Source organism: Schistocerca americana, chromosome 4, assembly GCF_021461395.2.
Source record: "Schistocerca americana isolate TAMUIC-IGC-003095 chromosome 4, iqSchAmer2.1, whole genome shotgun sequence".
Classification (NCBI taxonomy): domain Eukaryota; kingdom Metazoa; phylum Arthropoda; class Insecta; order Orthoptera; family Acrididae; genus Schistocerca; species Schistocerca americana.
The window spans coordinates 719,373,293-719,388,929 of NC_060122.1; the positions used below are offsets into that span (position 1 = coordinate 719,373,293).

The 15,637-nt window shown below is 40.7% G+C and overlaps 1 protein-coding gene across 3 annotated transcripts in view; it reads left to right on the forward strand.

Annotated features, from left to right (window-relative positions):
* The window catches only part of LOC124613238 (NHL repeat-containing protein 2), a 167,823-nt gene that overhangs the window by 6,450 nt on the left and 145,736 nt on the right, over positions 1–15,637 (forward strand). The window lies entirely within an intron of this gene.

Consider the following 15,637-nt stretch of genomic DNA (forward strand, 5'->3'; position numbering starts at 1 on the left):
GCACATCTTTAATGACCTCATCACTATGAATTTGTGTAATATTTGTCTTATAGGTTTCTACTGGCACATGAACACCATTTGAGCATCAGGAGAGTTGCCCCATAGTTTTAATGTATGTTGCAGATGAATCTGAAAGGAGGTGTAGTAAGAAGATAGTGGGTGTTGTTTGCTGTATAATGTTTTTAATCTGCTTAACAAATGACTACTATAGATAAGTTGGTACATAATTGTTCGGTGTGGCTGTTCCAAGTCAGTTTGGGCCAGGTGGATACCGAGAAGTCTAACAGTCACATTCATTTACTTTTTCATTTAGAGTGCGCAGGAAGAAATACATAGTTTCAGTCTTGCTATTGTTTTGGATAAGCTTGTTATTGTCGAGCCATATGTCAAAGTTTTCAAGCATTGCTTTTGTTTTTTTCCTCATGTCCTCCACGGTAATCACAGGGTAGTGTCATTAATAGATATTATGGACTTGTGAGACAAGTACATAGGCAAGTCACTCATGTACACCAAGAAAAGGAAGGGTCTAAGCACCAAGCCTTGTCGAGCACCTCTAAAAATTGATAGACGTTTGATTGACAGCTATTTACCATAAACACTTGAGTTATGTTAGTCAACCATGCTCTAATTAGTTCCATTTCATTGTTCTTAAAACCATAGCGCTGTAGCTTATTTATTAGTTTTTTGTTTGACACAATGTCAGATGCTTTGCTCAGATCAAGTTTATGACTGTCGTGCCCCGAGAAGTCATACCAAAATTGTAAATACAGGAGCATTAAGTTATTTGCCTATCCTTGCTGACAGTAGAATTTAATTATACTTCTAAATGTGCAGTCATCCAGAAACAAAATAGATTAAATACTTGTATTCCTGAACTCACACACGTCACTTTTTTGTGTACGTGAACACTGGCTCACACCTGCTGAGACTGCTCAGTATATTCTAGAAAGGTTTCGTTTAGAAAATTCATACTGTAGACTCAAAATTAGATATGGAGTAATTGATATTTTTGTAAACAAAAAGTCTTAACTCTGAATATGTAACACAAGAAATTGATCAGTTTTGCAAGGAACACCTTTTTGAAATGAAAGGTTTGCAGGAGAGCTTCTGTAAAGTTTGGAAGGTAGGAGACAGGGTACTGGCAGAAGTAAAGCTGTGAGGATGGGGCGTGAGTTGTGCTTGGGTAGCTCAGTTGGTAGAGCACTTGCCCACGAAAGGCAAAGGTCCCAAATCTGCCAGGAAGTTTCATATCAGCGCACACTCCGCTGCAGAGTGAAAATCTCGTTCTGGATTTTTTTGAAATGTTTGAGATGTTATTTCCTAAACCAAAGTTAGTGTTTATCTCTGTTTATTGCATCCTAGTCTGTTATATTAATTGGTTTATTTATCAAATTGAAACACCAAGTACTGCTGGCAAAATTTGGCACCACAAGATAACATATATTCATGATTTTAATAGTGACATCACACATAAAATACCAGCTGTCACCCATTTTCAAAACCTGCTAAGATTCAACAACTTGTACTGTGTGGGTGACAGGCTAACCTGATTAGACATGTGCCCAGACAACATCATCTCCAACATGATGAAAGATGAATATCAGTATGGAGTATTCAGACCAGAATGGCTGGAGATAACAGACATGCGTGCTTGTTTATGTGAATGTGTATATGTTTTTTTTTTTTCTGGTAAAGGCTTTGGTCAAAAGCTAAATGTGTAACAGTTGTTTTGTTGTGCCTGTTTGCAGCTCAGTGTGTCATCTTTACAGTGAGCACCAATCTGTCCTTTTCAGAATGTTGGTGATAACAGTTTGGAGTGATAGACCCACTGTTATCTGACGACCACAGCCTGTGGCTGAGGGTCAGGTGTGTAAACTACCCTATTCAGCATCCCACACGCATTAAGAGGCTCAGACTTTTGTATCCACACAATATTACACAGCTAACAGTGAGACAAATCATATCAGAACTCAAGGGGGATAGGGTATATGATTGTGATAACAATGATAACACTTTTAACAAGCTTAGTTCAAAGCTGTTGTCCTTAACTAAAAGGATGAAAGGAGAGGGTGACCTGAGAAACACTGTTATTGCCCTACATAAAATGGCTAAAACTTGTAACCTAGAATTGAAGCAGAGGTACAAAAAAGCTGGAAGAAGTACAGGACAAAATACAGACAGCCAAAGCAGAGAGTCACTGATGCTTCCATTGAAACTTCCAGCTACAAATGCAAAGGTGCTTAAAAGATAATAAACATAATACTAGAAAAACATAAAAACAAACAAGAAACTCCAATATTGCCAGAAGCAGTAAATGAATTCTTTATAAACAGCTTTATGTGTGAAGCTCCTACCACCTCCACACCAGATAATGCAACTTCTGGAAGTACTTTCCATAACGTAAAACTAAAAAACTTAACTCCGTCTGAACAGACCATGAAGGCCCAACAGTACCGACCTGCCGCCATGTCATCCTCAGCCCACAGGCGTCACTGGATGCGGATATGGGGGAACATTTGGTCCCCACACCACTCTCAGTTTATGATACTGGAACCACTACTTCTCAATCAAGTAACTTCTCAGTTTGCATCACAAGGGCTGAGTACATTCCGCTTGCCAACAGTGCTCGGCAGACCAGATGGTTACCCATCCAAATGCTAGCCCAGCCCAACAATGTTCAACTTCGGTGATCTGATGAGAACCGGTGTTACCACTGCAGCAAGGCTGTTTTCCGTAACATACTTGATCTAAATAAATATTTTTTAAATGGAGACATGTTACCTGTCAAACTGTATACAAAGTGGTCACAAACCTATGTAGCTCTTACAGTGCAGATCTGTGTGGCATCTCAAACACAATCCTGAAACAAACAGTACCCATTATTGTTGCCCCTCTTACCTTTATGATCAGTAATACTTTTTAAGTCTGGAAAATTTCCTGAAGTCCTAAAGGCTGCAATAGTTATACCAATCTATAAGAAGGGAGATAAAAACAGACTGAAAATTTATGCTCTTCACAGGTATTCAATAGTCTAACTGGCCACCAGGTGAGATTGCAGTTGCACAGTCATGCTGGAACTGAGGCAACATCAGATGTGGTGGCTCCTTTACACCCTGGGAACATTTTGGTGTACATGTGCAAGAAGCAAAGAGAAGAATTGCAGTACCGTCATTGGTAGAAGCCAACAAAAGTGATGAATTGCAAATTAAGATGTAGCTGGCTGAAAACCAGATCATTGTTGTTTTAAATGTGGTGAAACAGGAAGCCACATCTTGCTTAAAGGAAAACCTTTATCTCTATTAATAACGTCATCAGATAATCTTAGTTCAGTGGATTCCTTAAATACACAATCCTAGCAACAGGAAGCTGAACCAATAATTTCTGTCTCTTTAAATGACATATTTTGCCCTTCATTGAGACATGTTCAGTGACAGCAGATATTTCAGGTTTGTGCAAACGTGTGTGATGCTGATGTTTCTCACACTGTTCGTGAACCATGCATATAGTCTATCCAATATTAGCCTTTCTGCAGTGACAGGGAATTTTATGTACCCCAGGCTGCATCAGTCCCAAATCATCTTTAACAGATCCAAGAAGGGCTCTAGTTTTGGGCAAAGGCAAAAGGACACTTATGCTGGACAGACTATTTGTCGAGTTCATGAGTGATATGTGGAACAACAACATCATGCATGTTTGCTCTAGTCTGAAAAATCTGCCATCGCTGAACATCGTCTCAGTGGAGGGCATAATATGTCATTTAAAGAGATGCAAATTATTGCTCCAGCTTCCCGTTACTGGGATTATTTACTTAAGGAATCCATTGAAAAAATGTTATCTGATTACAAGAGAGGCAAAGGTTTTTCTTTAAGCAAGATGTGGCATCCTGTTTTATCAGGTATAAAACAACAACAGTCTGGTTGCATCTTAATTTGTGATTCATGACTTTTGTTACTTTCTACCGCCGGCAATGATGCAATTCTTCACTTTGCAGAGGCCAAACATTTCACTTCTCGCACATGCATGCTGATCTTTTCCTGGGGTATAGATGAGCCAGCGAATCTGATGTTACCTCAGTTCCTGTGTGACTGTGTACCTGCAAGCTCACTTGGAGATGGCAGCCAGTTAGACTGTCAAAATGTCATACCATCAGGATGATAAAATCCACCTGCATCCCCATGAAGAGCATCAAGAAGCATTACACTGGAAAAATCTGTGTAATCACAGACCAGGTAGTTACTGTCCAATATCCCTCATACCTCTAATTTCCAGAGTAATAGAAAGTTGCACTAAATTGCAACTTTGCTTCTATTTTTGAGGATCACAATCTGATTTCCTCTTTGTTCTTTGGTTTTAGGCCAGGTTTGTCTACAGTAAATGTGTTAAAAACTCTTGTTGCAGATATTGTTGATGATTTTGAGAATAAGTCCTTCACTTGTGCCTTATTACTGGAACTAATAGTTGATTGCCCCATAATTCAATAAAATCAGAATCACAACTTTGAAAATGTTCAGAAATGCTTATTTCAGGTACTGTCAGAATAGATAATGAAAGAAAAATGTGAGTTTTGAACTTATGATGTGGTTTCCTTGAACTGGTCACAGCTATAGACCGATGTCTCTTCTTCTCATGTTCACAAAAATTCTTGAAGTGGTAGCTTTTTCAGAACATTAAACTACGTTTCTAAGAATAGCCTTGTGGTAGCTCAGTTTGGATTCTTAAAAATCTTCTGTGCTGATAAACCAATATGATACTAACTCAGTTCTGGTAGAAGTGAATAAAACCAGTTGCTATTTCCTGTAGTCTTCCAAAGGCCTATGATTGTGTAGGTTATAAGATTTCAGTAATGAAACTGAAAATCCACGCTGTTCACTGCTTTTTGCTTGCATAGAAGGAGTCATATATTAACAGTAGAAAGTAGAAAGTCACATTAATAAACGATATGGAAGAAACTAGTGTTAATTCAAATTGCAGAAACAGTAAATATGGTATGTCACAGGTGCTTTGCTCTTGATTCCCCTGGCACACTGGAGAGAACTTCAAAAACTGTTATGTTTGCTGATAACATTGATTATTTTCAGCTATTGGACTAAGTCTTGCATCAAACCTTTTCCAGTAACCAGCTTACTCCAAACCTAAAACCTCCTTCCTGCCTACCATGACCACTCACCCACAATTATTTCTCCTTTGAAGGCATCACCTGCAAACAAATACAGGGTGCTGCAATGACCACCTACATGGCACCATCCTATGCTAAACTATTGATGGAATATGTTGAGGAATACTTTCTAACCACCCCACAATTCCTAATCTGTCACCAGGTTCAGATTCATTGATAACACCTTCATAATATGGACTGAGAGTAAGGACACGTCATCCACATTCATCCAGAGCTCAACAGCTTCTCCCTCACCTGGTTCTCCTCAACCCAATAAGCCACCCCGTAAAAACCCTGCTGCTCTCTATTGCCTCTAAATTTTGTGAACTTCTGTGAGTGATTAGTCGCATCTGCTAAGCTTTGTGACCTTCCTACAACGTGTATCTGTTATCATGGTATAACCTAAGCACTGAGAAAGGTTAACAAAAATTACATTCCAACACCTTTGAAAATTTCTTTCACTGAAACTGAAATTTTTAGATAAAAGCTCACTATATGTAAAACCTGTTTGACTGTTATTAAAGCTATTGTTATTATTCCATTGTTTTAGTAAAATTGAAGGAGGGGGAGGGTGTCCTTGGACACAGAAACCAACATTTACCATAGTTATCGTTTTGATAACTCGGTATTCACCAGTAAACCAATACGCCTGTTTTTATAAGTGGGTCAGGGACCAGTAGAAACTCATCTAGAATATTTTCTTCTGGGAAAACAATGCTGCGTACAGAAATGGTTCACCAGTCCTTAAGGGACAAATATTGAAAAGTGTTCTTTTAAACAAACTTTAAATAAGTATTGAAATTTGAAATTTTTTAAATAAATATGGAAATTTGAAAGCAGCTTAAATTTTAATACCACAATGAAACTAGCAGGGTATTTAGTGTCTGTTACTTTCCCCTGGTTCAATGATTGATGACCTCAGGAGAGGAACAGACATTTACCATTTGGATTATTGACAATCATTATACATAGTAAGTTATAATGCAATAAATTGTTAACACAAAAATACTTATAAAGTAACATAATGTCAGCACAGATGCAAACTATTAATATAATCAATATTAGATTGTGACTGTTGCAAATAACACATTACAGAAAAGTAAACATAATGCTTTTCCATTACAACTTTCCTTGATGTTGATCTCTGCTCAAGGATGGCTACATCAGTACCCTGTTTGCATCAAACCTACCAACCACAATCAATACCTCCACTTCAACAGTTGACACACCTTCCACACCAAGAAGTTCCTTCCACATAACCTAGCCACCCATGATGTCACTGAGGCTTTCAAAGACTGAAATTACCCTCCGCACATTGTTCAGAAAAAGAACTCCCATGTCTTGCCTGCCCAGTCATCTACCATTCCCCATATACTTACTGTCCAGCCACAAAGGAGCACCCCAGTATCACCCACGACTGGAACAGTTGAATTACATTTACTACCTGTTGTCATGCCCTGATGTGAGAAATACTTCTCCATTATCCTCCTCCCCTCTCTGTGATGAAGCAAGCTGGGATATGTTTAATTTCCCTCTTGTTTTGCCATCTGCCTCCTTAAAATTCATTTTTTTCACTTTTAGCTATTTACCATTAGCATACGCGAATACAATCTACATTTTCATAAAAGAGAAAGGTTGGCCCACAGTTTTAAAGAATATAACACCAGATCTAATTTTGTGCTTAGTTTTATGTATGTAATTGATTTTCTGATTTATTTTGACTATTCCTAGTTAGTATCTTTCGTTATAGAACAAAATCAGTCATTGTTTTGTAACTTAAATTCTATTGTCAACATATAAACAAATATAAATTCTGCACTAATTATAAATATTTGGAAGACGAAATGCTAGTAATGTCAAAGTATTTATTTGAAAACATGTTAGCATAACCAGCCCGTAGTTAATTCCAGAGTAATTAACGGTTTTGTCAAAAGTATTGTTTTTGTAATGATAGTTGTTAATTTCATGATTTAAACAAATAATTTGGCCTAACTCTTGCCGTAGAAGAAACTGTTATAAAGACGCAATTTTTCAATGTATTCAGTTAATTTAATGAGTTAAGTTTTAATTGTAATTTCTGTAAATTTAGCTTTGAACTATGTGTAGTTTCAGCACCTATTATTGTGATGATAAATAAGGGCCCAATTTTTGGTCACGAGACAAGTCAGCCAATGGCCAAGTTTCAGATGAGAAGCTTGTGTTGGTTAGAACAACAACAATGCTTCAACTTAACTGTGGAATAAGTGTTAAACAATTAGGCCGCATGTAAAAACAATGACAGTGTCTACTCCATAAGTACCTGATTATTCTTCAAGAACTGTGAACTTTGTGGTTATAGGGACCAATGACCTCAGCAGTTTAGTCCCACAAGACCTTATTACAAATTTTCTTTGTGGTTAGGTTTTACTGCTTGTGGATGTTCAACAGTAAACTATTCTAGCAGTATGTGGAGATTCGCCTGCAAACTATTAATGAGGCTTATGGAAAGTTTAAACGGTAGTGCCCTGGCCATACACATATAAATGTCTATATCAGGGGTTATGAAAAAGTGATATTAAAGTACTTTGAAATGCAACTGTGCATCTGTTGGCTACATTATTTACCGTAGTCAGCGTCCAAATTACAAAGCCCATTTTCCAGCCAGTGTAGCAACGCAGTACGTCGACACCGAGAGCAACGAACGAAGAAATAAAAGCAGGCAGAACCGCTATATCTCCCAATGTGTATTCTGCCTCCCATCCATCCTACACAAAATCCTTGTCCATCCCTATTCAACGCAAGCCCCATATCCCTGAAGTAGATCTAAATGTAAGATCTGTCCTATATCTGGCCTGTACCACCTACTCCAGTTCTGTCACAGGCATCTCCTACCCCATCAAAAGAAGGGTCACCTGGGATCTACCAAGTCTGCCGCATCCACTGTGCAGAATCCTACCTGGCATGACTACTAACAAGCTGTCCATCCATATAACTGACCTTGCCAAACTGTGGCCAAAAGACAACTGGACTACCCAGTTGCCCAACATGAAGTGATTGATTTCAGTGACTGCTTCACAGCCTGTGCCATCTGAATTCTTCCCACCATCACCAGCTTTTCTAAACTGTGCAGGTAGTAATTCACCCTGCAACACATCCATAATTCCTGTAACCAGCCTGGCCTCAACCTGTGCTAGTCCGTTTGCTCCCCCTGCCTATCCCCTTACCTGCTCTCAGTCCAGTACTACATGTGCCTTCTATGTCACCAGCACATCTGCATACAGCTTTCCCCACTTGCATATTGCTTTTCCCTTCTCTATTTCTCTCCTCCTCCCTTTGCCCCAGCCCCCCCCCCCCCCCCCCCTCTCATCCCATCACAGCCTCCCAATACTGTACCTAGCAGTCCTATCCTGTCCCCACCACAACCCTGCATGCTCCCACAGCAGAGCATCAGCATCTTCCTTCAAGCCTACCCTGCTATCCATCCCTACTCCACTCTTCTTCTGTACTTTCACTAAGTACCCCAACCAAGATTACTGTTTGCTACAGACACAGTCACAATTGGACTTTATTGCCCAGAGACAACAGTGGCCATGTGATTTGGAATGGGACTTATGTGGTTTTTGGGTATGATGATGTCCACTCTATATACGATCTGTTAACTTTCAGACTTGTGTGTCATCTTTGGTCGCCATTCTTGAAATTTGTCATTGTAGTGGACTTGCTATGCAGTGCCACTGAATTGCACCATTGGACTTTGTGACCTTGTGATTTGTGGGTGCTAGGAGAAAGCTCTAAACTATTCAGGCTACTAAATAATAAAACTCACTTCTGCACGAACTCTTCTGTATTTGCGACAGAATCTTAATACTTTGCAACCTTGATTATAATTGGTAGTGAACAGATCTTTCGTAATGTTTAGCTTTCAATAGATCACAACATGCATATGTATCAGCATGAGATGTCAAAGTGAGAGACAGATCTCCTCCCCATCTTCAACTGTTTGGGCATTTACATTGCCAACTGCACACTTTACTCTGTGACCTCCAAGGCAACACCAAAGCACGATGCCCAAAGAATAGGCACTCTGCTACTGTAGGTGGAGAGGCTTATTTGCTGTCACGTCTTGTCGATATGCTGAGACGATTTCCGTTAGATGCAGTCTGCACTTATAACAAAACAGATCCTACATGTCTTTTGTTAGCCTGAGTGCTCAAACTCAGAACATGTTATCCTGTAGGATAGACGCATTACAAGACATTGTGAGTTGTGCTTCTGTGAATGTGTGTGTTTTTTCTATGTGTGGTGTAGGTCTTAGTCCAACAGCTGAATATACCTGGCATTTGTTTTCATTGCGCCTGTCTGCCACTGAATGCCTCCTGTATGTGGTGAGTAGCAATCTATCCTTTTCATATTTTTGTACAGGTAACAGAAGCAGAGATCAATGGCCACATATTGGGTGAGTCTGTATGTACGAGGTTCCATGCCATACAACTGAATTATATACTGAAGTGGCACCAGCATGTGGCTAAGTTACCAAAAAAAGCTCAGTTCTGACTGCATTGTACTTGCATACCTCTCTCATTGCATTAACATACAGAGGAGATTAATAGTTTTCTTGTCATACTTTCATTCAATACTGTTATGTGGCACAATCTTCTGAGACAATGCAGCTGAAGTCAGAGAGGTATTTATTCCACAGAAGGGTGCAGTAATAGTATTGTGTAAAGTTGATGACTAAGCATCCTGCAGTGACCATTTCATGGACCTTCAAGGGTTCTTGCACTTAATGTGTCAATGTATAGACTCCCTAAAAGTATTTCAGTTTATAACAAGAGTGAATTTTGGGTGAACTGCGCAATTAGCAACTGCAATACTAGAAGTAAAAATAATATCCATGTAGACTGAGCATCCCTATCTGGAGTTTAGAATGGGGTTTTATATCCTGGTTGTAGGATGAATCAGACAGGAAAATGGATATCCTGAGATATTCAAAAACAAAATAATTATTAGTCATGCCTATGAGATATGAAAATACTTGGACGTGGAGATATAAACAGCCAGCTGTAATGTTTATGTAAAACAGATGCCCACTTTGCTAGAATATAGACAGCTGACAGTTTCATGTAGAGCCACATAAATGCTTTGTTTGAAATAATAGGAAAAAGAGCAGCAGAATATTTTAAGATAAGGAACAGTGGCCTATTTCTCTCCTAATATTCATGTAAGTCAACCGGAAGTAATTCCCAAAATTCACATTCTGAGTAGATAAGCGCTGGTCATGATTTGTTGTTAGTATACTTTACAGAAGTAGCCTGCAGTTGCTGCTTATGCCTTTTATTACATAACTTGACTCAGATAAACTGTAGTTTGCATCTGTTACTAATGTGTCACTTATAATTTGTCTCAGTCCATCTCCTTGAAGACTCTGCTTCATTATACGATTTACAAAACAAGATGTGTAAATGACTGAAAAGATGAATGAATGAACAAAGAAATGAGAGACTGTGGGGAATAGGGTGGGAGTGCGGGATGAGAGAAGTTAACATCCTGGGGCTGGGGTGGAGTTTGTTCTGGGACAGAAACTAGCATAGATTGTGAGGGCAGGAGGATTACAGGATTGAAGGATGTGTTGGAGGACAACTCCCATCTACCTAATTCCGAGAAGCTGGTATTGGGAGGAAACATCCAGATGGTACAGGTTGTGAAGCAACCATTGAAATTGAGGATATTGTGCTCAGCAGTGTGTTCTATCAATGGTGGTCAACTCTGCTCTCTGTCACAGTTTGGCAGTGGCCATTCATTTGCATGGACAGTTGGTTTGTAGTCATACCCACGTAATATGCTGTGCAGAAATTATAGTGGAACTAGTAAATGACATAACTGCTTTCACAAATGGCCTTGCCTCTGAAGGCAGAGGATAAGCTAGTGATAGGACTTAAGTACACTGCTGGCCACCGTAAATGCAACACCCTGAAGGAAGCATCCGAATCAAGTGAAATTTACACCATGAGTTTGCAGTGATGGATTAGAATTTCAGCGCAGACGCACATCACGCGCGCCTGTGGCGCCACCTCATAGCGCCATTTAAGGCTTGGCGATTTCGCCGAGTGTACGTTTGGCACCTGTGTTTACCTTGTGGTTGTTTCACAAGACGATCAGTTATGCCTTGTAGACAACAGCAAACATCTTTTGATCAAGTATCCGAGTTCGACAGAGGAAGGATAGTGGCTTACTGAGATTGTGGATTATCATACAGAGAAATCGCTAGTCGTGTTGGACGAAACCAAACAACTGTAATGCGGATATGTGACCGTTGGATGCAGGAGGGTACGACGGACCGACGTGGTCGATCGCATTCACCTCGGTGCACCACTGCACATGCTGATAGGCAAATTGTGTGCATGGCAGTGACGGATCGCTCAGTGACATCCCGAACCGTAGCACAGCACATTGCATCTGTAACGCATCATCTAGTGTCTGCACGTACCATTCGACGCCGTTTACAGCAGAGTGGTCTGTCCGCAAGACGTCCATTGCTTTGTCTACCGTTGACGCAGAACCACAGACGTCTCCGTCGCCAATGGTGTGACGACAGACGGATGTGAACGGCAGAATGGAATGACGTTGTCTTTACTGACGAGGCATGCTGTCTGCAGCACCACGATGGTCGGATTCGAGTGTGGAGACACCGTGGAGAGAGGATGCTGGACAGCTGCATTATGCACCGCCACACTGGTCTTGCACCGGGTATTATGGTATGGGGCGGTATTGGATATTACTCTCGCATGCCTCTAGTACGCATTGCCGGTACTTTAAATAGCCGGCGCTACATATCCGAGGTGCCGGAGCCAGTTGTCCTTCCTTACCTTCAGGGCTCAGCCACAGCCTTATTTCAACAGGATAATGCGCGACCACACGTGGCACGCATTGTCCAAAGGTTCTTCGTCAATAACCAGATTGAATTGCTTCCCTGGCCGGCTCGCTCTCCGGATCTTTCGCCGATAGAAAACATGTGGTCCATGGTTGCTCAACGAGTGACCCAGATTACATCTCCAGCTGCCACACCAGATGATCTTTGGCAACGTGTGGAAGCTGCTTGGGGTGCTGTACCCCAGGAACACTTCCAACGTCTCTTTGACTCAATGCCGAGATGTGTGGCAGCGGTGATCTCCAACAATGGTGGCTACTCTGGCTACTGATTCTGGCAGGAACCACATGTCACAGACGTCTGTAAACGTAATCATTTGATACTTGGTCAACATGTTATCTACAAAATAAATTTTGTTGTGCTACCTCTTGTCTTTCTTGGTGATGCATTTACGGTGGCCAGCAGTGTACAATGTGCTGGGTTGTTGTATCAGACAGGTCTTGCACGTGGATCTTCCACAGGGCTATAATGCATGTGGAAGGGGAGTGAAGGTGTAAGAATGAACTATGATACTGCACAGACTGTGTGGATGGTGGAATACCACTTTTGTTGGGGTGGGAATTATTGTGCGTAGGATGTTCTTCGTTTCCAGATGCTATGATAAATAGTCTAAACTCGAGCAAAGTTTATGGTTCAATTGTTCTGGTCTGGGATGTTATTAGGGCAACCTCTTTTGCAGGTGGTTCATGGGGATGGTCAGAAGGTTAGAGGTTTAAGTGGGCATTCAGGAGGGAGATCATTCAAATCCACATCTGGCCATCCAGATTTAGGTTTCCTGTCATGTCTAGATATGACTCCAGGCCAATGCCAGGATGGATCCTTTGAAAGACCACAGCCAATTTCCTTGAAAAAATCTGAGTTTGTGCTCCATTTCTTATCACCTCGATGTTGACAGAACAGTAAACCTTAATACAATACTGCAGTCCCTGTGTTGTTAAGAAGAATGATGCAATGTTACCTTGAACATGCCTGCATGTCCCTTCAACAGGCACTGTGGTGAGTACAGCCATTATGAAATACGTTAAATGTATTTGCAGTTGTAAATACGAACAACCATCAGATGTATGAGGGAATGGTGTCAATGAAAATTTGTGCCAGGCAGGATTCGAACCCAGATTTCCTGTTTTACATGAACAGTAATCTTAACTGCTTTGTCTATAGCCACATGAGTCACGGCCAGACCCAAACTTCTATATGTCATTGTTTCTCCGTTACAGCCTGTACTCATACACGTATTATGCAGTTATACAAAATTTCAGTGCCAGTGGTGTTAAGAATGATGATGCAGTGTTCCTTCGGAGGGATGACATATGGAAGTTTGGGTCTGGTGAGTTGCACATGCATGGATAGCTGTAGTGGATAAGGGGACCCTCCCTCTCCCCCCCACCACCCCCACATAGAGTGGGGAAATCTGGGTTCAAGTCTTGGTCCAGCACAAATTTTCATTTATTTATTTTTGTACAGCTGAGGGTTGTTTGCATTCACAACTGCAAATACATTTCATGTATTAACTTTACCTTCAGACTATATGGGAATGGTTTCTTAGTGTGAAGGGGTTAGCAGCCATCAAAACAGCAGATTCTGTTGATGCTCAGTGGGCTTGATATGAACAGAGTTTTGGATGGAACCATCAGTCAGGTGGAACTCAATGCCCAGAAGGCAGCGGAGTACTTGGAGAAGCAAAAGGGGGAGAAAGTGTTGAGACCATGAAAGAATGAGGATAGGGTGTCTTGCCCCTGGGCATAACTGCCGACAGCCTGTCCATGTGAATGAGTGGTCATTGTCAAACTGTGACCAAGACCATTGTTACCTCCTGTGGTAGAACATGTTGCTGAGAATGTTGTAATCAATTTCAATGACTGTTACACACCCTCGCCATCTAGATCCTTCCCCCCACCCCTCCTCCTGTAACACCAGCTTCTTTGAATTATGTATATGGAAGTTGTCCTTACAACACATCCTTTGATCCTGTGATCCTCCTGGTCCAGCCCCCCCCCCCCCCCCCCCAATTCCATTCCTGCCCAGGATCCTAATGCCGCTTCTCCTGCACCCACAACCTCTTTCCTGCAGTCTCCTGCTCCTTTGTTCTGCCTCATCCCCCCAATCAATCTCATTGTGCACTGTGCACACTCCTCCTGCCTCCAGTTGGAATGAACTCACTCTTGCCATATTGATATCTGATGCCCAACTCACTCTCTCTCTCTCTCTCTCTCTCCCTCTCCCTCTCTCCCTCTCCCCCTTCTCTCCCTCTCTCCCTGGCTTCAGCTGCCTTCTGAAACCCTTCTCCTTGCTCACAACCTCCCTTTTTCCCCTTCATCCACTTCACCTGACACAAACTATCACCTCAGTTGATCTGTAGTGCCGGCACAATGTAGTCAGCTGGGATGAGGTAGCCATGCAGACATGTATATATTTGTGTGTGTATCCTGCAGCTCTAGAGAAAGATTAGTCCAATAGCTAGCAAAATTCTCTGTCTCATTTATGTGCCTTTCATTGACTGTGTGCCTCTACTGTTGGATGAGTCGTTAGCCTTACTCCTTAAATTATTTACATTTCAGCAGCACATTCTATTACCATATAATATATAATCATAGCTGTATTAATACAGCCTCAGAATTTGTTTGTGATAGCTTTCTGCACCCATGAAAATTTTTGTGCTTTATGGGATCTAATCATGAGAAATGAATTAACAAAGTCATTATGTAAAAAGCTCTTACACGGTGTATGATTAAATATAATTTGCTATGCTGTCTCTACGTTGCACATTGTATTATCTTCCAGGTGTAATAAAAACTGCAGTTACATAGCTATATTCATCAGGTTTAATGTTTAAAAAGCAAAAATCTGGAATGAATAACTAATTATGCAATTAGCATATGCATGATCTGTTCACTATTCTGACAATTGGAAGAACTGATTAAAATATAGTTATTCTTGTCTATAATGTTTACTGTAATGGCACTCCATTGCTCCTCAAATGGTTTTCGATGGATATGGTTTGTGTCGAATTAAATCAGTTGTTGCTGAGGGAACTAGATTAAAAAACAAGACACCAAAAATAGTAGATGTGCTTTTCTATTTGGGCAGTGAAATAACTGATGAAATCCGAAGCAGAGAGGATATAAAATGTAGACTGGCAATGGTAAGAAAAGCAAATATGGATTTAAGTATTGGGAAGTCTTTTCTGAAGGTATTTGTCTGGAGTGTAGCCTTGTTTGGAAGTGAAATGTGGATGATAAACAGTTCAGACAATAAGAAAATAGCTTTTTGAAATGTGGTTCTACAGAAGAATGCTGAAAATTAGATGGGTAGATCATGTAACTAATGAGAAGGTACTGAATGGAATTGGAGAGAAAAGAAATTTATGGCACCACAAAGGTGGGATCACTTGCTAGGACACATTCTGAGACATCAAGAGATCATCAGTTTGTTGAGAGAGATGAATACAATAAGCGGGATCAGATGGATGTTGGTTATGGTAGTTATTCAGAGATGAAGAGTCTTGCACAGGATAGAGTAGATAGAGCTGCATCAAACCAGTCTTTGGACTGAACACCGAAAGAACAAAAACAGCA